Raw genomic sequence first — 24,069 nt, forward strand, 5'->3', positions numbered from 1 at the left:
GGAAATTAATTAGAATAGTTATGTGTTTATCATCAGGTAATTATTAAAATAATTAACAAAAGGGGATTTACCCAGACTAATTAGTTGTGTCTTTTACCCAGGGAAGCTGTTAGAATTTTGTCAGATTTTCTCATCTTGCTTCAGCAATAGGTTTTATTTTAATTTTTTCTTAGTTAAAATTGGCTTATTAATTATGGTAAATCACATAGGTCAGAACAGTTTTTACACTGCTCTTATTGGGAAAAATAATACTTTGTCCTAAGCATTTAATAGTAATAATTTTAAAAAAGTTAAAAACAAAACAAAATAACACCAGCTGGAGAAGATTCACCCTTGGGGTGATTGGTAGCTTATCATACACCGATTGCATCTTATGCTCAAAATCATTGGCATGCAGTATATTACATTTAATCATAGTTCAGGCTCCAGGACGTTTTTTTGGGAGGTGCTATGGAGAGAACAATAATAAAAAAAATGTGAGTCTCTGCATTTCTGACTCATTCTCTTTATTCTTCTTTATATCATGTATTCAGAAAAGAGTGGTTTCTGTAGAGTGGTTGATTACGGTAATAATTATAACTCATAGTTTTATCATAGGCAATTATTTGAGGTGGAAAATTCCTGAAATTTGGACTAATGTTATCCTATTACCCATTTCATATTGAAACCGAATTTATTGGCTGAAAAATTTAGCTTATGAACCCCTTTTAACAAGCTCCTGAAATAAATCAAGGCTTTTTTTAGATACATGTCCTTGCTGTGAGTGCTTATCGGAATGACATTTCTGTGACTCTCGGCACATTAAACTTTCTGATTTTCCTGACTGGTCATTTGAGGACAAATTAAGAAAAGATTGAGGATAAAGAGAAAAATGACTCTGAAGGCAGTTGTATTTAATTCTAAGATATAAAGAAAGGCTGTGGAAATATCATGTCTGAATTTAAAATAGAAATTACTTGTGACTTTCTGAGACTAACAGACAGGCAGAGAGTTAGCTTGGGATTTAAGTAGCCATTTTGTCAAGCAAAACACATGCAACAAAACATTTCATTCCACTGAATAGGACTTAAACATGGCTCAACTGTATTAATATCTTATACATAATATTTCATTTATCATTTATTTTATCAAAGTATTTATTAAGTTTTGGTCATATATTTGATTTATTTAACTTTATATAACTAAATTATCCTAACATAGATTAAATAGAATTTCTGGCCAAGTTTTCATCTTTTATCACTCTTGCATGTTATTTTTTGTTAAGCCCATCAAAATCCTATGTTTAACAAAATGTAATTTAACCAATTGAAAAACATTGAGAATATTTACCTTTAAGGTTTATATTGTATTTTTAAATATTTTAAATAAAACGGTGTTTGCTATATCAGCAATTTAGGCATAATGGTATTTATGACATCAAAGAAAAAATCGTGTATTTTGTTTAAGTGAGAGGTGCTGGAAGGTTGGGGAAAAAACATGAGGTTTACATCCTTATTGTATTATTTACTATCTTTGATATCTGAGGCAATAATTTAATTAGTCTGGGTCCATGTTCCCTCAACTGTAAAATAATCTTTATTGCAGATGGTGCCTAGGCATATGCTGGATGTTCCATAAATATTAATTTCTGTCTTCTCGTGTATTTAATATATGTGATATTTTATTTTTAAAAAATGTGATTATATGAATTAATAGCCTTTTTAAATTCCAAAAAGTTATATATATTGTTCATGCTATAGTTATTTCATAAATTTGTTTTTAGGATCAATTAGTCAAAAATCCTGTCTTTCAAAACTCTTTTTTTTCACTGTTACCAGTTAACTTTGTATTCATATTACACATATGGATTCACATTCTGGACTAGCAGTGCATATTAGCCATATATCCTGCTAAAATCCATGTGTGTACATGCCACACATTTCGTACACCAGGTATGGAGTGTGGAACATACTGAACAGGAGGTCAAGTCTACGCATGATGAGACTAGTTGGAAGATGTGTAGCTTCTGAATTTAAATGAAGGTATGGAGATTGCAGCTCTGACTTGGACAGACAGAGCAGCGTGCAGAGGCTCACATCATGAATTTTAGCTCCAGATCAACTGCAAGAACAAACCAGCAATGCTGAGAGGACCCACAGATCCTCTGAAGGAAGCAGACTGCTCTTGCAGGACCCGGGAGACACCCCCAATACTGTGAATGCCCTAACTGCAGAAGTGGGAAAGGCAGATCCTCTTCTCCTGAACACACACACCCACTGGCGAAACTGAAGGTGCTGGTATCCGTGGCTGAGAGACCCATAGACAGTTCACATCACAGGACTCTGTGCAGACAATCCCTTCCCAGTACCAGCCTGGAGTGGCTAGACCCGGAAGAGAGATAACAATCACTACAACTTGGCTCTAGGAAGCCACATCCATAGGAAAAGGGGGAGAATACTACACCAAGGGAACACCCTGTGGGACGAAAGAATCTGAACAATAGCCTTCAACCCTAGACCTTCCCTTTGACAGAGCCTACCCAAATGAGAAGGAACCAGAAAATCAACTCTGGTAATATAACAGAACAAGGCTCTTTAACACCCCCACACCCCCCACAAAGTCAAACTAGTTCACCAGCAATGGATCCAAACCAAGAAGAAATCCCTGATGTCCCTGAAAAATAATTCAGGAGGTTAGTTATTAAGCTAATCAAGGAGGCACCAGAAAAAGGTGAAGCCCAATGTAAGGAAATCCAAAAAATGATACAAGAAATATTCAAGGAATTAGATAGGTTAAAGAATAAAACAACCAAAACTTCAGGATACATTGGACACACTTATAGAAATGCAAAATGCCCGGGAAAGTCTCAGCAACAGAATTGAACAAGTAGAAGAAATAAATTCAGAGCCTGAAGACAAGGTCTTTGAATTAACCCAATCCAACAAAGACAAAGAAAAAAGAATAAGAAAATATGAACAAAGCCTCCAAGAAGTCTGGGATTATGTTAAATGATCAAACCTAAGAATAATCGGTGTTTCTGAGGAAGAAGGTAAATCTAAAAGTTTGGAAAACATATTTGGGGTAATAATCAAATAAAATTTCCCCGGCCTTGCTAGAGACCTAGACATCCAAATACAAGCAGCACAAACAACACCTGGGAAATTCATCGCAAAAAGATCATCACCTAGGCGCATTGTCATCAGGTTATCTAAAGTTAAGATGAAGGAGAGAATCTTAAGAGCTGTGAGACATAAACACCAGCCAACCTATAAAGGAAAGCCTATCAGATTAACGGCAGATTTCTCAGCAGAAACTCTACAAGCTAGAAGGGATTGGGGACCTATCTTCAGCTTCCTCAAACAAAACAATTATTAGTCAAGAATTTTGTATCCAGCAAAACTAAGCAACATATATGAAGGAAAGATACAGTCTTTTTCAGGCAAACAAATGCTGAGATAATTTGCCACTGCCAAGCTACCACTACAAGAACTGGTAAGGAGCTCTAAGTCTTGAAACAAATCTTGGAAACACATCAAAACAGAACCTCTTTAAAGCATAAATCACACAGGACCTATAAAACAAAAACATGTTAAAAAGCAAAAACAAAATGCAGAAAACCCAAAGTACACAGGCAATAGATAGAATGATGAATGCAACGGTACCTCACATCTCAATACTAACATTGGACCCTAAGTGCTCCACTAGACAGGTTGTCAAGTCTGAAAGCCAGCAAAGAAACAGTGGATTTAAACAAATGAACTTTACAGATATATACAGAACATTTCATCCAACATCTGCAGAATACACATTCTATTCAATAGCACATGGAACTTTCTCCAAGGTAGACCATATGATAGGCCGTAAAACGAGCCCCAATAAATTTAAGAAAATTGAAATTATATCAAGCACTTTCTCAGACCACAGTGAAATAAAACTGGCAACCAACTCCAAAAGGAACCTTCAAAACCATGCAAATACATGGTCATTAAATAATCTGCTCCTGAATGGTCCTTGGGTCAAAAACAAAACCAAGATGGAAATTTAAAAATTCTCCAAACTGAATGACAATAATGACACAACATATCAAAACCTCTGGGATACAGTAAAGGTGGTGCTAAGAGGAAAGTTCATAGCCCTAAAGACCTACATCAAAAAGACTGAAAGAGCACAAACTGACATTCTAAGGTCACACCTCAAGGAACTAGGGAACCAACAAACCAAATCCAAACCTAGCAGAAGAAAGGAGATAACCAAGATCAGAGCAGAACTAAATGAAATGGAAACAACAACAACAACAAAATACAAAAGAGAAATGAAACAAAAAGCTGGTTATTTGAAAAGGGAAAATTAATAGACCCTTAGCAAGACTAACCAAGAAAAGAAGGGAGAAAATTCAAATAACTTCATGAAGAAACGAAACAAGAGATATTACAACTGGCAACACTGAAATACAAAAGATCATTCAAGGCTACTATGAACATGTTTATGCAGATAAACTAGTAAACCTTGAAGAGATGGATAAATTCCTGAAAAAATACAAACCTCCTAGCTTAAATCAGGAAGTATTAGATACCCTGAATAGACAAATAACAAGCAGTGAGATTGAAATATAATTTAAAGTGTAATTTAAAATTTACCAACAAAAAAAGTCCAGGGTCAGATGGATTCACAGCAGAATTCTACCAGACATACAAAGAAGAATTGGTACCAATCCTTTTGACACTATTCCACAAGACAGAGAAAGAAGGAACCCTCCTTAGCTCATTCTATGAAGCCAGCATCACCCTAATATCAAAACCAGGAAGACATAACCAAAATAGAAAACTACAGACCAATATCCTTGATGAACATAGATGCTAAAATCCTTAACAAAATACTAGCTAAGTGAATCCAACAACATATCAAAAAGATAATCCACCATGATCAAGTGGGTTTTATATCAGGGATGCAGGGATAGTTTTTTTTTTTTTAATATTTTTTTGTCTTTTTTTTTTTTTTTTTGTATTTTTAGTAGAGATGGGGTTTAGCCATTTTGGTCAGGATAGTCTCGAACTCCTGACCTCCTGATCCGCCTGCCTTGGCCTCCCAAAGTGCTGGGATTACAGGCATGAGTCACCGTGCCCGGCCAGGGATAGCTTAACATATGAAAGTCAATAAATGTGATACACCACATAAACAGAATTAAAAACAAAAATCACATGATCATCTTAATAGATGCAAAAGAAGCATTTGACAAAATCCAGCATTGCTTTATGATTAAAACTCTCAGCAAAATCAGCATACAAGGGACATACCTCAACATAATAAAAGCCATCTGTGACAAACCCACAGCCAACATAATACTGAATGGGGAAAAGTTGAAAGATTCCCACTGAGAACTGGAATAAGACAAGGATGCCTACTCTCACCACTCCTCTTCAACATCGTACCACAAGTCCTAGTCAGAGCAATCAGACAAGAGAAAGAAATAAGGGGCATCCAAATCAGTAAAAAGGAAGTCAAACTATTACTGTTTGCTGATGATATGAATGTATACTAGAAAACCCTAAAGACTCCTCCAAAAGCTCCTAGAACTGATAAAAGAATTCAGCAAAGTTTCCAGATACAAAATTAATGTATGTGAATCAGTAGCTCTTCTATACACCAACAGCAACCAAGCAGAGAATCAAATCAAGAACTCAGCCCCTTTTACAATAGCTGCAAAATAAAATAAAGTAAAATAAAATACTTAGGAATACACCTAACCAAGGAGGTGAAAGATCTCTACAAGAAAAGCTACAAAACACTGCTGAAAGAAATCATAGATGACACAAACAAATAGAAACACATCCCATGCTAATGGATGGATAGAATCAATATTGTGAAAATCACTATACTGCCAAAAGCAATCTAAAAATTCATTTTAATGCAATCCCCATCAAAATACCATCATCATTATTCACAGAATTAGAAAAAAAGATTCTAAAATCCCTGTGGAACCATAAAAGAGCCCACATAGCCAAAGCAAGACTAAGCAAAAAGAACAAATCTGGAGCATCACACTATTGGATTTCAAACTATACTATAAAGCCATAGTCACCAAAACAGCATGGTACTGGTATAAAAATAGAAACATAGACCAATGGAACAGGATAGAGAACCCAGAAATAAGCCCAAATACTTAAGCCAACTGATGTTTGACAAGGCAAACAAAAACATAAAGTGGGGAAAGGACACCGTATTCAACAAATGCTGCTGGGATAATTGGCTAGCCACATGTAGGAGAATGAAACTGGATCCTCATCTCTCACCTTACACAAATCTCAACTCAAGATGGATTAAGAACTTAAAACTAAGACCTGAAACTATAAAAATTCTAGAAGAAAACGTTGGAAAAACCCTTCTAGACTTTGGCTTAGGCAAGGATTTCATGACCAAGGACCCAAAAGCAAATGCAATAAAAACAAAGGTAAATAGTTGGGACTTAATTAAACTAAAGAGCTTTTGCACTGCACAAGGAACAGTCTGCAGAGTAAACAGCAGAATCTGCACAATCTATACATCTGACAAAAGAGTAATATTCAGAACCACAACAAAAACAAATCAGTAAGGAAAGAAACAATCCCATCAAAAAGTGGGCTAAGGACATGAATGGAAAATTCTCAAAAGAAGATATACAAATGGCCAAGAAACATATGAAAGAATGCTCAACATCACTAATGATCAGGGAAATGCAAATCAAAACCACGATGCCATACCATCTAACTCCTACAAGAATGGCCATAATCAAAAAATAAAAATCAGTAGATGTTGGTGTGGATGCGATGATCAGGGAATGCTATACTGCTGGTGGGAATGTAAACTAGTACAACCACTATGAAAAACAGTGTGGAGATTCCTTAAAGACCTACAAGGAGAACTACTTGTAGCAATCCCACTACAAGTAGCAATCCCACTACTGGGTATCTACCCAGAGGAAAAGAAGTCATTTTCTGAAAAAGATACTTGCACATGCATGTTTATAGCAGCACAATTTACAATTGCAAAATCGTGGAACCAACCCAAATGCCCATCAATCAACAAGTGGATAAAGAAACTGTGGATATACCACACACATATATGTATACATATACACACACACACACATATATATACACATATATTTGTGTATATACCTATATACACACACACATATTATATATATACACCACAGTTTATCCACTTGTTGATATATATATGTGTATATATATTTATGTATATATATATGTGTATATGTATTTATGTATATATATATGTGTATATATATTTATGTATATATATATGTGTATATATATTTATGTGTATATATATATATATATATTTGATGGAATACTATTCAGCAATAAAAAGGAATGAATTAATGGCATTTGCAGTGACCTGGGTGAGATTGGAGACTATTATTTTAAGTGAAGTAGCTCAGGAATGGAAACCCAAACATTGTATGTTCTTACTGATATGTGGGAGCTAAATTATGAGGATGCAAAGGCCTAAGAATGATACGATGGACTTTGGGGACTTGGGGAGAAGGATGGGAGGGAGGGAGGGAGGGACAAAAGACAACAAATATGGTTCAGTGTATACTGCTTGGGTAACGGGTGCACCAAAATCTCACAAATCACCACTAAAGAACTTACTCATGTCACCAAATACCACCTGTACCCCAGTAACTTATGGAAAAATAAAAAATAAAAATAAGAAATAAATGAATTTATGACCATAAAAGAGTTGCAAGGTCAGATAAGAGTTTTTAAATACTTTCACAGTTAGAAAGCAGCTCAAAGACTCAGGCAGAAGGACCAATTCTATGAAAAATGCACAATGTGTTTCCTGTTAACATTTACCTTTGCAATGCATGATTGTGTTTTGTTTCATGGGTTTGACATAGTTCACTGCAATAAGACTAAAGGAAAAGAAATGTAGTTCACTGCAATAAGACCAAAAAGACTAAATAGGCTGGGTATGGTGGCTCACGCCTGGAAGCCCAGCACTTTGGGAGGCCAAGGTGGGCAGATCACTTGAGGTCAGAAATTCAAGAGAAGACTGACCAACATAGTGAAACCCCATCTCTACTAAAAATAGAAAAAATTAGCTGGGCAGGGTCATGGATGTCTGTAATCCCAGCTACTCGGGAGGCTGAGGCAGAAGAATTACTTGAATGGGGAAGCAGAGGCCACAGTAAGACAAGTTCAGGCCACTGCACTCTAGCTTGGGCAAAAGAGCAAAACTCTGTTTCAAAAAAAAAAAAAAAAAAAAGGCTAAATGGGAAAAGGGGTTTGGGGGAGAAGAGTGTGGTGTAAGAGAAGCATGATGGGTGTTAAAGAAAACTCATTGACCATATCAATCTTTGTTATAAAGGAATGGTCATAGAGTCAAAATTCTTTATGTTGCTTCTTTTTGAAATTTGATTTCTGCTTGCTTTCCTTTGCTGCTGCTTATCCACTGGATGAAAGCTCACCAAGTGTGCTGGTAAGACACACTCACAAAATAACTAACCACCTTCACTGTATCTCCAAGGACTCTTGGTGGTATTTGAGTGGGGGTGAGTGGAAGTGAGGAACTTACGTTTTTTCCTAATTGTTTTATTTTCTCTTCCCCTTGAGACTACTACTGGTAATACAGCGTCTATATAATGGTCTGGTGACATTGACAATAAGGGTTAAAGTGGAGCTTAGGAGAAACAACAGTGATGACTGTAAGAACTCATGGACTTTGTCTTTGATGGTTAAGTTCTGAAATTAGTACTTGAAAGATCAGAGCAGATATATCACTTTAAAGAACTGGTTCTCAACAAGATGGATTTTGCCCCTAGAGGATATTTGGCAATGCCTGGAGATATTTTTGATTGACTTACATGTTCTTACTCGTTCTTCCTTCTCAAATTCCTCCTTCTACTCTACCCTACCCCACCCCAGGCCAATCCTATTTTCATTTAGTCTTATTGAAGTGAACTATGTCAAAACCATGAAACAAAATACAATCATGCATTTCAAAGGTAAATGTTAACAAGAGAGACAGTAGAGGGTATGTATGTGCTACTGGCATTGGGGCATAGAGGCCAGTGATGCAGTAAAACATTCTACAAGGCACAAGACAGCCTGCCATAACAAAAAATTATCTAGTAGAAAATGTCAATGGTGCTAAGTTTGAGAAACTTTGCTTTAAAAAGACCAACTGGCTTTGAAATTAGTAAGTCTTGACTATAAGCGATTGAAGGTATTAATATATCATGAAAAATGTCCTGATTAGAATAATGACATTTAAAATTTTTTTAAAAGATAAACTTTGGCAATACCTATCCAAGCAGTGTTCAGGGGAACTTTCATTCCTTCAACAAATATTTATTGAATGCTTACTGTGAGCCATACTACATTCTAGGAGTTCAACATGAGTTATGGCATTATTTCATGTCTTCTTCCTTATTAAGGAGATGGACCCATAAGTCCATTAGACCTGCTATTATCAAACATCCAAATAATAAAGTTAACTGCACCTGCTTCCCATTCTGAGCCTAGGTTTACCAAGCTTCTTTGACAATTTTGTTTCCGTGAAGCATGTGTCCAAAAAAAAGATTGTACTATTTGGACCAATGCCCCTATTCGACTGACAATTACATTTATCTGTGTGAAGTAATCCATTAGTATTCGTTTCATATGGGTTTGTTTTGCATAACTTAGCATTCCTGAGTTTTATCACTCTGAGACATTGGTGAGATCCAGTTTCTGGTCCTACATGGTTGTGTGCCAGCGACCCCAGATAGTGAGTAATTTTCTGAGGTACATATGAATGTGGGCCTCAGTGAATGGCCATCTTATTTTTTTCTAGGGTCCTACTCTTTCTCAGCATGTTCTTTAATTGAACTTCTAACAGTAAATTATTTATTCTTAAGGAAAAGAAAAATAGATTAAGACATTAAACTTCTTAGTGCTTACATACTTATTTTTAGGCATGTTGTTAACATTAATTTTTTGATTATTGAGATTTGGATAGCTTATTGCAATCATGAGCTTAATAATTTTTATAAAAAAAGGTATTACCCAGCTCAAAATAATGCCTTTTTTTCTCTAATTCCTGCAGCATTTATTGTTGGCATATTTACTTTTAGACTTAATCACATTCTAGCTTTTGTTGCTATTCAAATGTATATGTATTTAAGTTACAATCAAAGTGGAATGTCAACTTCAAGAGTGCACAAAACAGGGTCTGTAACTTCTTGTGAACTTCTAGGACTTTCTTTATACTGGGTACCATCTGGGTACTCAGTGAAATTGGCTACTGTTTACTCAGCATCTACCGGGCATCGAGTGCTTTGTAGAAATTCTCTCACTAGCACTGAATGTGTTCAGATTTATTATGTGTTTTGGAGATCTGCATATAAGTGAAATGACTCAGATTAGAGTTCAGAAAAAATGCTTATATTATTTTATATAAAACAAATATGACTCCATCTCTATCTCACAATCTGCGGCAGCCTATTTTTTTTCCTTTTTTTCCCCTATCTCCAGATATCCCTTTGGACACCCAGGGTTATCTACTTAGTCTAATGAGACTGTCCCAAGTTTCTATCTCAGAAAATTGAGAGAATTGGCTGAATGGCATCATTCTGAGTTGCTATTGCAAATGTTGCTGCTCTTGGTGTTACATCTGAAACCTAGGTGAGTCTGGGCAGACCAGAGCAAATGTCCTTTCACTGAGATTGTGGCCAATCCATACAGTAGTTCCTCAGAGGGCTGCATCAGGGTGGAAAGTCATTAGCCACAGTCTGTGTTTAGAACAAGATGTTTCTTACTAGATTTCTACAAACAGGAACACAATCTCACCCTAAAAGCACTGCTAAAGGAGATTCCATTCAGACAAGGTAAGTCCAGTAATCCACAGGATATTTTCCAACATCTTGACCCACTGGCTAGTATACCAGGGGTAGAGAGGTTTACTTCATCTCTGACCACCCCCAGAGACCTGGAACACTTGGCTCTTCCTACCCTCTTCTGTCCCAGTGCATTACTTTAAGAAGAGTCCAACTTGATTGTTACTTTTCCTTTGAAAGCATCTGAAAAAAGAGAATGCTTATTGATAGTCACGTTTCAGATTTAGTCAATTTGTTAGAGTGAGAACTCAGTTTGCTGCACATGTTTCACACACAACAGCAGGGTAGCCACTGGAAGTACAAAGGGAAGATCTACCAAACCCATTTTGGCTTATTTTAATGCAACAATTAATAAGCCTTGGTTTTAAAACAAAAGATGAGTCTGAGACAAATGCTCAAGTGCAAACGCAAAAGTGAATAGGACATCAGAACAACAGGCAAAAACCTGGACCACTCAGGGAACCTGGGATGTAAACTCACTCTAAGGAAAAGGGCCCTGGTCATATCCAGGAAAGAAAAAGAAGGTCAATATTGCTAAAATGCATTGGGCAATGGCTAGAGCAGTAGGAGATGAGATCGCAGAGGTGGAGATTAGCCAGATAGTGCAGGGCTTCTAGGCCATGGTAAAGGTTTTGGATTTTATTCTAGGTATAATGGAAAGCAATGGGAGGATGTTCACCAGGGAAGCAACATGATCTAATTTGCATTTTGTAAGCAAGTCAGCTTGCTTATGAAGTTCTATATTCTACACAAAAGCAAACTGATTCTTGCTTTTGTGTAGAATATAGAATTTTTGGTAAAAGAATGATGGATGGGCAAACAGAAGGAAATTTCAGCAGCCCAAGGTAAAGATGATAATGGCTTAGACTACCATGATAAAGAATGGAAAGAAATGGTTAGATCTAGAATATATTTTGGGGCTGCTGATGAGAGTAATTTGGGGTGTGAGAAAAAAGGTAACCATTAGGTTTCCAGCTTGAGCAACTGGGTAAGCTATTGTGTCATTTGCTGATGAAGGGAAGATGGTGGAAGCACATATACTGTAGGGAAGCAAGAATTCTGTTTTGGACATATTAAAATAGAAATGAATGCCATTTTTAGACAGAATTCAAGGGAGAGGCTGGAGCTGTAAATACAGATTTTTGAGAATGAATATAAAGGTTGTATCTAAAGATGTGAAGAATGAACTCACAAAGAGCAATTAGTTAGGCAAGAACACCAGAACAATGTGATGCTACAAAAGAAGAAAATGCTTCAAAGGGAAGGGAGTATTATAGTAGCTGTGTGCTGCTGAGGGCTTAAGGGCAGAGAAGTGACATTGGATTGGACATGATAGAGATTGTTGATGATCTTGCTTAGAACAGTTTCTGTGGAATGGTGGGGACAAAGTCCAGTTAGATCAAGCTGAAGAGAGAATAGGAAGTGAGAAAATGGAGAGTATGACTTTAGACATCACTTTGGATGTTTCTCTTGGAAAGGAAGCAGAGAAATTAGGTTGTAGCTGCAAAGGAGGTGTGAACAAGGGAACATCTCTTTCTCCATTCATTCATTCATCCATCCATCCATCCATTCATCTATTTATCCATCCATTCTTCCATTATGTATAATAACTCAATTGACAGATAGGAAGTAATTATATACATCAAGTCCTTGAAAAAGTCATAGGGGATCCAGAGCACAAGGGGACAATCATCTATGAGCAGGAATACCTCATCTATTGGGAGAGGAGGAGGAAAGGTAGAATTTAGTAGGAAAGATATATTTAATGATAGGAAAATGAGGGCGTTCTCATTGCATTCTTTCTCCTTGCTTAATGAGGTATGAGGTCATTAGCAAATACTGAGAGGGATAGTCAGGAGTGTTGTATATTTGAGAAGGAAGAAAAATGTGTGAAATAGTAGTTTGGATAGTAGGGGAACAAATATACCAGAAAAGAGTAGTGCAGTGCCCACCAGTGTTGAATGTCCATTTAAGATTTGAGGTCATGAATGTAACAATGGAATTTTTAGCTTTATTGTGTGTTTTCTTCATTTCTGAGTTAGATGCAGAATATGCAAGATGCTGTATTTAAATAGGGCCAGGGCTGGGTGCCGTGGCTCTTGCCTATAATCCCATCACTTTGGAAGGCCAAGGTGGGTGGATCACCAGGGGTCAGGAGTTTGAGACCAGCCTGGTCAACATGGTGAAACCCTATTTCTACTAAAAATACAAAAATGAGCTAGGCATCGTGGTGGGCACCTGTAATCCCAGCTACTCGGGAGGCTGAGGCAGGAGACTTGCTTGAACCCAGGAGGCAGAGCTTGCAGTGAGCCGAGATCACACCATTGCATTCCAGCCTGCAGCCTGGGCAACAGAGTGAGACTCTGTCTCAAAAAAAAAAAGGCCAGCATTTTTGCTGAGTTCTACAGAGAGAAGAAGCTGTGTAAGAGCAGTGGCATAACGAAAGTGTGGGCAGTGGGGGTGGTTTGCCACGGAGCAGAGTTTTCCAGCATTGGCAATATTTAGAATCAGCAGCCTGTGGTAATAATAAACAGCATTTGGACTTTTAGTTGGTTTTATTATTGTTTTAAAATTCTCTTTAGGCAATATACCCTTTATTGCCTTCATCTGAGAAGGATGACTCCTACTATGAACCCTCCCTGGGCCACTATAAGGGAGTTACGAATATTTACAGAGAATGGAAAGGAGGGTTATGTTGACTAACATGGAATCCAAAGAGATGAATAAATCTTCTACCTCCAAAGGCTATTTCTTAATTAAAAAAAAAATCCTTTCACATTAGGTACCCCTCATACTTATAATGCTATCTAAGAAATATTATCTCCATTTTACAAATAAGGAATGGAGGAGGTTCACAGATATTATGTAAATTGCTTGGGCCAGTGGATGAGCACTAGGCATGGTTGTAAAAATCTAGACTCTTTTCATCCATGGCTTTTGTGCTTTTCTCTCCACTGAGTTACCTTTCCTCAGTGGAGGAAGTCCTTTCATTTTTCTCATGTCAAAAAGCCAAAAGCTATCATAGGAGAATTTATGATTACTATCAGGATTGTTGGTTAAATATAAGAATTTGAGGCTGGTAAATATAGTTTATTTATATAAATACACAGTAGGAGACTTTATCTCTTTAATATGTGATCCAGAAAATAGAATTTGTAAAGCTGATGATGAACATTTTACATCTACTCAGGGTTACAAGACAATCAGTTCCATGTGGCCCTTTCTGATGCCATTTCACTTCCTTCCCCATAGGAGATGGTGTTTAGCATGTATGTATGTGTCTGTGTGTGTGTGTGTGTACAGCAGGTAGCATCTGCAAAACTTCATTGTACGCTTGTGAAGCAATGAATGTGGAAAAGCAAAAAATATCTTAGTATTATGAAAATAGTTTTGATCTTGTAGATTCCCTGAAAGAAGAGTCTTAGGGAGCCTCTAGGGTTCTTCAGGCCACACATATATCCTAGAACCACTGCTCTAAGGTACATATTGAGTGGAATTTTGTGGTTGTATGTGAAGGACTGAATGATATACCATCCCTAAATATGCTGGGTTGATATATTGACTACGGTGAGTTGAAAACATTGGAGAAATGATAGTTTCAGAAAGGTCTAGCTGACCTGTCTCTTCCTGTAGGCAGCAAGCCATAAAAATTCCCCTGGGAGGAGTACCCTCTCAGTACCAGGGCTAGAAAATAGCCCTTATCACCAGAGACTGGGAACTGGCGGCTACAGTGAACCTGAATATACTTACTGTCCCTAGCCAGATTTCCTTTGTCCTGTCATTTCTTCTCAATTTATCATTATTTGTCTAAAAAGTATAGAAGCATCTTTTTTTTGGCCACTTCTTTGGACTTTACTCTTTTGTGAAGTCCCCATGTACATGCAAAACTAATAAAATGTGTATGCTTTTGTTTTCTTAATCTGCCTGGTGTCAATTTGGTTTATAGATTCAGCTGAAGGGCCCACGTAAGAGCTTAAAGATGGTTAGAGGTGATCTCTGACTCCCCTAATTATGGTGAGTACATCTTTCACACACTTCCAAACTTTTCCAAAGTGCTTGTGTCAACTTAAACTCCCATCAGTAGTTTGTTAGAGTTCCCAGTTCTCTACATTTTCGCAGGCACTTTGTATTATCCGTCTTTTTAATTTTTCCCTTAACCTTATGGGTTTTAAATGGTATGTTACTGTAGCTTTAATATTTATTTCCATAAATATTAGCAAAGTTGAACATGTTTTCATACATTTATTATCAATTTAGGTTTTTGTTTCTATGAATGATCTGGTCATTTTATCATTTTTCCATTTTGTTGTTTGTCTTTTTATAAAGCTTCATTTAGGTATAATTGATAAAAATATTTCTATATATTTAAGGTATACAACTTAATGTTTTGATATAAGTATACATTATGAAATGATCATCACAATCAAGCTGATTAACATACCCATCACTTCAGAGTTACTCCCTTTTTTGTGAGGAAGACACAAGATTACCTTCTTAGCAAATTTCAAGTATACAATATAGTATTGTTAACTATAGTTACCATGCTATACGTTAAATCTCCAGAACTTATTCATGCTGCATAAGTGAAACTTTGTATCCTTTGTATTGTCTTTTTTCATATTGATTTTTATCATATAAAGATGTTCTTTATATATTCTGTACTGTCTTTGTCAGTTATATGAGTTGCAAATTATTTCTTCTACTCTGAGCCTTATCATTTTATTATTTTAATATTTTAGGTAATTGAATGTAAAAGAAAATTTTACAGTTGTAGATTTTTGGGTCTAAGAAAATATTTTCTACCTTGAAGTTATCAAAGAATTTTTAAATATTTTCTTCTAAAGTCTGTAGAGTTTGATGTTTTTATATTCAGTTTTAAAACCTACCTGGAATTTACTTTTGTGTATGGTTTAAGGTAGGGACCTTGTGTGGGGGTGTGTGTGTGTGTGTGCGCGCGTGTGTGCATGCGTGCCTGCATTAGTTATTGAATAGTGTTCTTTTCTTGCTTTGTATATGGCCAAATATCATTACACAATGGCATACAGCCCTCTATTATTGTATATATAAACATTTCTATTGTAATTTTGTTTTATGTAAATTGATGCCCCTATTTATATGTTACATATTTCTTTATATATCTAAAAAGATTAGTATATATGTGTATTTATTTATTTATAGTTAGGTCTTTCCCTAGATCCTATGTCTGTGATTCACTCCAGACAACAGCCTGGGCTCTACTGTTTCTTTATAAAAAATTATTATTATTATTTTTATGAATACATAGTAGGTGTAAATATTTATGAAGTACACGAATTTTTTTGATAGTGGTATGTAATGTGTAATCATCATATCAGGGTTAATGGGGTATCCATTACCTGAAACATTTGTGCTTTTTTTGTGTTATGAACAATCTAGTTTTATTCTTTTAGCATTTTAAAATGTACAATAAATTGCTTTCAACTGTAATCACCCTATTGTGCTATCAGATACTAGGTTTATTGATTGACTGACTGATTTTTAATTTTTTCAGAGACAGGGTCTTGCTCTGTCTCTCAGGCTAGAGTGCAGCGGCATGAAGATGGCTTACTGCACCCTCTAGTTCCTGGGCTCAAAAAATCCTCCCGCCCCAGCCTCCTGAGTAGCTGGGACTACAGGCACATGTCACTAATCCTGGCTAATTTTAAAATTTCTTTTTGTAGATATGTGTCTTTCCTTTTGTAGATATGTTGCCTAGGCATAGGTATCAAACTCCTGATCTCAATCGATCCTCCCTCCTTGGCCTTCCAAAGCACTGGAATCACAAGTGTGAGCCACCATGCTCAGCCTTTAAATAGTAGACCTTATTCATTCTCTCTAACTACATTTTTGTCCCATTAGCCATCCACTTTTTCCCTCCACCCCATCCCCCACTACCATTCCCAGCCTCTGGTAACCATCATTTTATTCTCTATCTCCATGAGTTAAATTGTTTTCATTTTTAGTTCCCACAAATGAATGAGAACATGTGAACTTTGTCTTTCAGTGCCTGGCTTATTTCACTTAACATATTGTCCTCCAGTTCCATCCATGTTGTTGCAGATGACAGGATCTCATTCTGCTATTATGGCTGAATAGTACTCCATTGTGTATATGTACCACATTTTCTCCACTGTGTTGATAGAAACTTAAGTTGCTTCCTCTATTGTTTCTTGAGGAAAGGTATAATTAAAAATATTTTGGAGGCTGAATCAATACTGAAGCTTGGGAGTCAAATTACACAATTGGATAAAATACAATTAATTAAATATTTTTGACAAAGGTTGATACTATAAAGTGCACCATAGGCATGTTTTAATTTATTTCAATGAATAAATAAAATTATCTGAAGAAGAGAAACCCTGGGGGTGAGATTTAGAGTATTATATTTAGATAATAATATTAAAATTTTTATTTGCATTAATACTTGATGAAGACCTCAGTAAGAGGCATTCAGCATAAACCCTCCAGCACCATTGAGCATTCTGAGACATTGTTACCTAGAATGTGACAGTCAAGTGGGAAAGTTGGAACAGCTTGTTCTTTTCTAAGATAACAAAGGTGTGAAGAAGAATGCTCAGGATCATTTGGTTCAATCTCAGTCAGGAACACTGAGACTGTTGCGCTGATTACTTTGTTTTATTTGCTCCCTCAGGAGTCCACCTTTAAAAAATATATCAGAGAAGTGTGTTTTCCTTCACTTCAGGAATTCTAAATGAGGGAAGGTGTGGGAACAGAACTGGATCACAGAGACTCCAACAAGCTGCATCCCCCTCTCCACACCCCTAGGTCCTACGACTCCTGAGGCACACATCAGACTCCCAAAGTCAGGAAGTGGGGATGTGAGATAGTTTGAAAATTCTCCCTTGGCAATTCTAATATGCCTTCTTTCACCTTCCACTCTCTCACTCCCTACTCCCTCCTGAAAAATCACTGTTCCAATGACAGTAATTAAGAACATAACTCTTCTATGCTGAAAAAGGAATGCAGTTAAAATCTTTGGGGATTTATGTTGGGCAAAGGTGCTGGGTTGAAAAATGTAGCCTTACATATATCTGAATATATATGTCATAGATTTTCATTAGACCTAAGAGCTGTTTTAAATAGGGGTTATATTTCTTTAGGAAAACATCAAGATGATGGGCAAGTGAATGTGTTTTTGGTTGTCCTGGGAGACCTAAGTGTGTGCTTCCACTGCAACCACTTCAGCTTCACTGAAGTAGTGCAGAGCTGAATGACTTGGATTCCGAACATACCAGCACATTCAGCTAAGTGAGACATATTAGCAATTAACATACACATTTGCACTTACAGACTTAGCCTAGTAGATTTTGATGCCAACTGGAGTTATGCTTACATTTTTTTTTGTTCTATTTATGTAGTTGATAAGATTCTGCCTTATACATAGTCATTTTTGGCACTGAGTGCCATTGCTTTTAATATGCAAATTTAAGAAACTTTCACCTTATCACATATACTTCTTAATGCAAAGAAACTGATATCTGATACTTTTTGTATATTGTTCTCAAATGAACAAATGACATTTAACCTCTGGCTGCTGTCCTTTACTTTCCTATTTGTGAAAGAAGTCACTTTAAAGCTAAAGAATTCCTTAAAGCTACTGCTACAAGTTAATGTAAAGAATCTCTATCCACACACTCTTCTTAAATTCCTTGATCATTAGTTGCATCTAATAATACCTCTTGCCATAATCACTCTATCTCAGTTATTAAGGATATCTAAAATACAGGATAAACTTTTACCACAAACTTGGATTAAGAAGGTGACTTAGCCCCAATATCTCAGGATGTGTTTATCAAATGCATGCATGATTGCATGTAGGCAATCAGAACTCTTAAATAATCTGTGACTGTCAAATTAACGTAAATAAACAACAGTCTTTATTCTCCCACAGGACCACATTCAAAACTGTGGAACGGTGCATCATATTTCAAGTCTCATAGCTTCCCTTTTGTCTTCACTTCCATCCTCATCAAGTTCCTTACTAGAAGCATCTTGGTCATTTGTTCCTCTCCCTAGGCTTGTTTTCATGTGCTGCTGACATTAAAACTTGAGGCCAGGCAAAGAACCTCCTCTGAACAATTCCAGCAGAACTGCCATTGTTCTGTGACCCTGTTGGAGGCAATACAGAGACCATTAGCTGCCTCTCACCTTCCTTGTTCTGTACCTTTAAACACATGACAACCCAATCCCCCTCCCCCTACAATCTCCTTTTCCATTTTTCCTTAGATAAATTTCTGATATGGTCCTTGAGAATTTCTCTGTAGTATATCTTTCACTTCAGTCCATTATATACTGAGGTAGTTTTGCTTATGGTGTTTTAAACTGAACATGGTAAACATAATGTCTAAGGATAATGAAGAAAAGGGGAGAACGTTTTGCTTTAATCTATAGACTGATGACTATGGAGATTTCATTTTATAACATACAGCAAAATAAGGAAAATTCCTAAAGAAAAGTAATTTAGAAAATAGAATAGAAAGTCTAAATTAATATCATGGTGTAACAAAAAGTTTAGACTTCGATAAAAGTCATCCCAACACCATATCCTTTAGAACGTGGGACACAAAATCTATTAGAGAAAGGTCAGTTCAAATTTGCACAGAGTTTAAGACCCCAACTACTTTTTATTCTGATGTTCAACATCATTAGAACATCTCTCTTCACTGAAATGAGAGATGAGGAATTCAGGAGTTTGAACTGGTGACAGCCTCTCCTGGGGCGGGGATGGCTCTAAGCATTGTGTATGTCTGACTCAGCCACTATAGCATTGTGTACATGCTTTGGGATTAATGACAGAGACTTTAAATATAAAATAAAAAGCTGTAACATTGGGAGGCCACAGCTACAGTGATTTGGGACAAACATAGCTGAGACTAACCCTGGGAGCTGAGACTTTGGTTTTCCCTGTATACTCTGAGAAGCTACCATCTGATCAGAAGAGATATCACTGTTGCAGTGAATAAAGTCAGCATCTAATCTTCCTGTTTTCACAGCAGCACCATATGGCAGTGACAGCACCTTCTGCAAGAAGAGAAACTCTAAACCAATTACAACAATATCATTTCTGTGTTGAACCATAAGTCATTGGAAACCCACTGCAACCATGCTTCCATAATAGCAGATGGAATTTCCAATTCTATAAAGAAAAGGTAAGAATTCCTCTTATAGTCATAATAAAACCTCAGAAATTAATTTCTTCTTATTAGAAAAACTATCATTTATGCTAATAGCACAAGGATAAATTTCCTAAATGAAAAGTCAAATGGAAGGATAATTGTTATCTATACATATGATTTTTTGTGCCTGTTCTCATGATTATATACATACATTTTCTTTTGAGATAGAGTCTTACTCTGTTGCCCAAGCTGGAGTGCAGTGGCACGATCTCAGCTCACTGCAGGCTACACCTCCCAGGTTCAAGTGATTCTCCCATCTCAGTCTCCCAAGTAGTTGGGCTACAGGCACACACCACCACACCCGGCTAATTTTTGTATTTTTTGGCAGAGACAGGGTTTCATCACATTGGCCGGGCTGGTCTCAAACTCCTGGCCTCAAGTGATTGGCCTGTGTTGGCCTCCCAAAGTATTGGTATTACAGATGTGAGCCACCACGCCCATCCTCATGATCATATGTTAAAATTTGCAGACAACATGTAAAAATCAAATCATAAATCAACTTCTTTATGTGGAAAAAAATACTAAGGAGTAGTAATTTTCTTCACTGGGTGAAATGATAGGCAGGATAACCTCTAAGGCATTGCTAACTAAGTAAGCTAAACATTGGGCATGAAATTTATTGATTTCTATATCTTTATGCATTAGTCTCTGAGAAGGCTTGCCCAAAGTGGGAGACTCCCTTGATTTGGAACTTTTCACTTTGGTTACAAGATCCCTCATAACATTAAGCATCACCACGCCTGGCCAAGTACTAGCTGTAAAAAGTGACAGAGCTTTCTAATTAGGGGTGCTGTAAATGCTCAACTAATTAATATGCAGATGGGAGTTGCATGGGATGGTTCTTGGCTTGTTGGTCCAGGTCTCAATGTTTAGATCCAGTAGCATCAATGTAACTTGCCAACAGAAAGTACTTTCAACTATGTGCCATGCTCCTTCCCACATACATGCTGTCTAGCTTGAGGCTGCTGAGCAGGCATGTGTGTCAAATATTGATGACAATTCACACAAACTTTGTAAAAGAACCACTTTTTCTTTCCCCTTAAAGGAATGTTGAAGTAACATACATGTAGCTTTGAGGAGGAGGCAGGTACATTCAAGCTCATGGAGAGGATTGACAGCCACAGATAGGTACTCATAAGAACTGAATGTAAATCATCAAACAGAACATACTCAGGAGGCACTGTCTACCATAGGTAAGCATTGCAATTGTTATTTAATATGGGAAAAACATAAGAAAGAAGACTGACAGATACAGTCTTAATCAAGTGATCAAAGTTAAAGTCACCAGAAATAAATCACATTAATATCATCTGTCCTCTGACATGATACAATGAGAAAAATGCTTCACCTTGTGGGGTTCTTTGGAAAAATTCATAACCTCAGTGTAATCATAAGAAAATGTGAGGCAAATGCAAAATGAAGGCCATTCTACAAAATGCCTAACCGGAACTCTTGAAACCTCACTGTCACACAATGAGACTTTAAAAGAGAAGTATTGTTTCTAAGGGTGAATGAACAAATTTGAAACATGGTGAGGAAGGAATGGAGATGGCAGATTCTTTTAGTAAGGGAATGAAGAATTGTTAGAATTATTAAAAATCATAACAAAAATATCACCAATCTTTATAACACCACGTAAGAAGGATTCTGAGCCAGGAAAATGACTGTTCTCAAAATATATTCTCCCAATATACCACTGCCATCCTTAAAAGATGAAGGCAACTATTCATTAAAAGCCCAAAGGATCATGATGCTAAACCTTGGGATTTTAAAACAAAATGCTGCAAAAAAACTTTAGAGAGGCCACTAAATATTCTAGGTAGCCTCTTTTAAAGGAACTGACCTAGTATGATGCTAGTAAACCATGTTTATGCTCAGTGAACTTTGTGGATTCCCTAGGCTTTTTTTTTTCTGAAAATGTTATGTTCTGACATCATGTAAAATATGTGTAACAAAAACACTGAGGGCAAAGAATCAAAACTATTTGGACAGATAACATCTTTGAGACAAGCTAATATTACTTGCGTTTGAGAATTACAGAGGGAAGGAAGATGAGATGGGTCATTGGTGTCTTCCCACAACTTCATACATCTGCTGATAATTGCCAAATTTGGAGTCATGTGAAAAGAGACAGGCTGAGTAAGAAAGATCAGAGGATATCCTTGACAGTCACTTCTGGTAAGAGCTCTGGGAAATCTGCTCATCTGAAGTCTAGACAATGTGATACAGAAGGTTTTGTGCCTGGCAATTTTATCTGAAGTCAGGAAGGAAAAGAAGCCCCTGCTAAATCTTTGATAAATTGTCCTATGTCAGTGTGTTGGCAAATTGCAGAACACATTTCTTTTACCAGCTGTGCAAATGTAATATATGATAGGCCATATATTAGTTTAAAGTTACAACTCAGTCACTTCAGAGACTCTTTGGTATATTTAAACACTATACCTATTTCTTTTCTATTTTTGTGATTGGCTAGATGACTCATTTTAGGCTAGTGTCCAAGCTAGACTAAAGGTGAGTTGTTCACTAGTTGGCACAGACTTTAGCACTGGAGAGAACTTTAACACTGGAATGAATCTTGGCAGTAACTTGCTAGCTGAGGAATCTTGGGCAAGTCAGTTAGCTGCTCTAGGCCTCAGCTATCAGAGGAAGACAAGAATGGGTTGAGTGTTGTGTGTAAGACAAACACAGATATCAAGAACGATGCCAGCTTTTTGACTTGAGCAACTGGAAGGATAAAGTTGCCATTCATAGAGGGAATGGTTTGAGGCTGGGAATCAATGTTTGGGATTGGTGCTCAGTGTTGGCTATATTAGATGTAAGATGTCTGTAAGACACCCAAATGAAGAGGTTGAGTAGGCAGTTGGATAAGTCTAGAAAGAGGTTGGGAGAGAGATAAATATTTGGGAGTTGACAGCACATGGATAGTAATCAAAGCCATCACTAAGAGATTGAGTCCAGGTAGAAAAGAAGCATTCTGAGGATAAGACATTGGGGACCAAAGGAGGAATCTGTAAAGAGGTGGTAGGGACAAAATTTGGAGTGTATTTAGGACAATGAGAGGTAAAAGGAAAAAAACTGGAGATGTTGAATATATATTTTAGGAGTTTGCTGCAAACAGAGCAAAGCATTGGTGCTGTAGCTGGCAATAAAAGGGGCAGGCAACTTTTTTGTTTTGTTTTTGGCTGTGAAAAATAGCAATATTGGTGAGCGGATGAAACATTTCAAAGGTTTTTGCATCCAGGCAGTATGGCTCCAGAGAGCATGCTTTTAATGTTGTGATCTACAATTCTAGTATGATAGGATATACATATCCAGCATGAAAGGAAGGATCAGTGATAGAGGACAGGAAGTGGAGAAACGCTGGGAAAAGTCCTTGGGCAGCCACAGAGAAGGGGGATCTAATTTAGTTCTGCTAGGAATAGAGACATTTCTAGATTTTTAACTGGAGAGAAAGAAGGAAATACGGGCATAGACAGAATTAGGTGGATTGTTGTGGTGGGGGACATTCTCTTTTAAGAGAAACAGGAAGTAAGGTAATCATCTAAGAGTAAGAGCGAGAAAGAGCTGTTAGAAATGTGAAAAGAGGGCTGGTTGCAGTGGCTCATGCCTGTAATCCCAGCACTTTGGGAGGCCGAGGTGGGCAGATCATGAGGTCAGGAGTTCTAGACCAGCCTGGCCAACGTGGTCAAACCTCATCTCTATTAAAAATACAAAAATTAGCCAGGCGTGGCGGCACATGCCTGTAATCCCAGCTACTCGGGAGGCCGAGGCACGAGAATTGCTTGAATCCAGGAGGCAGAGGTTGCAGTGAGCTGAGATTGCACCACGGTGCTCCAGCCTGGGTGACAGAGCAAGACTCTGTCTTGGAAAAGAAAAAGAAAAGAAATTTGAAAACAGAAAAGCAGTTAGGAGAGTAGGAGAGTGAATAATTAGGAAAATACAGTATCATTGCTGGGCAGCTCTAAAGGCCCTCTCCAGGTAGTGATTAGAACA

General features: G+C 37.0%; 1 long non-coding RNA gene across 1 annotated transcript; it reads left to right on the top strand.

Moving 5' to 3' along the window:
- Nucleotides 1-9,680: 9,680 nt before the first annotated feature.
- LOC129458636 (uncharacterized) lies at nt 9,681-21,262 on the top strand. The gene is made up of 5 exons (XR_008649694.2): nt 9,681-9,770; nt 10,500-10,649; nt 14,808-14,875; nt 19,894-20,049; nt 21,122-21,262. It is a non-coding gene; the product is annotated as an uncharacterized lncRNA (long non-coding RNA).
- The last annotated feature ends 2,807 nt before the right edge of the window (nt 21,263-24,069 follow it).

This window comes from Symphalangus syndactylus, chromosome 19, assembly GCF_028878055.3.
Source record: "Symphalangus syndactylus isolate Jambi chromosome 19, NHGRI_mSymSyn1-v2.1_pri, whole genome shotgun sequence".
NCBI lineage: Eukaryota > Metazoa > Chordata > Mammalia > Primates > Hylobatidae > Symphalangus > Symphalangus syndactylus.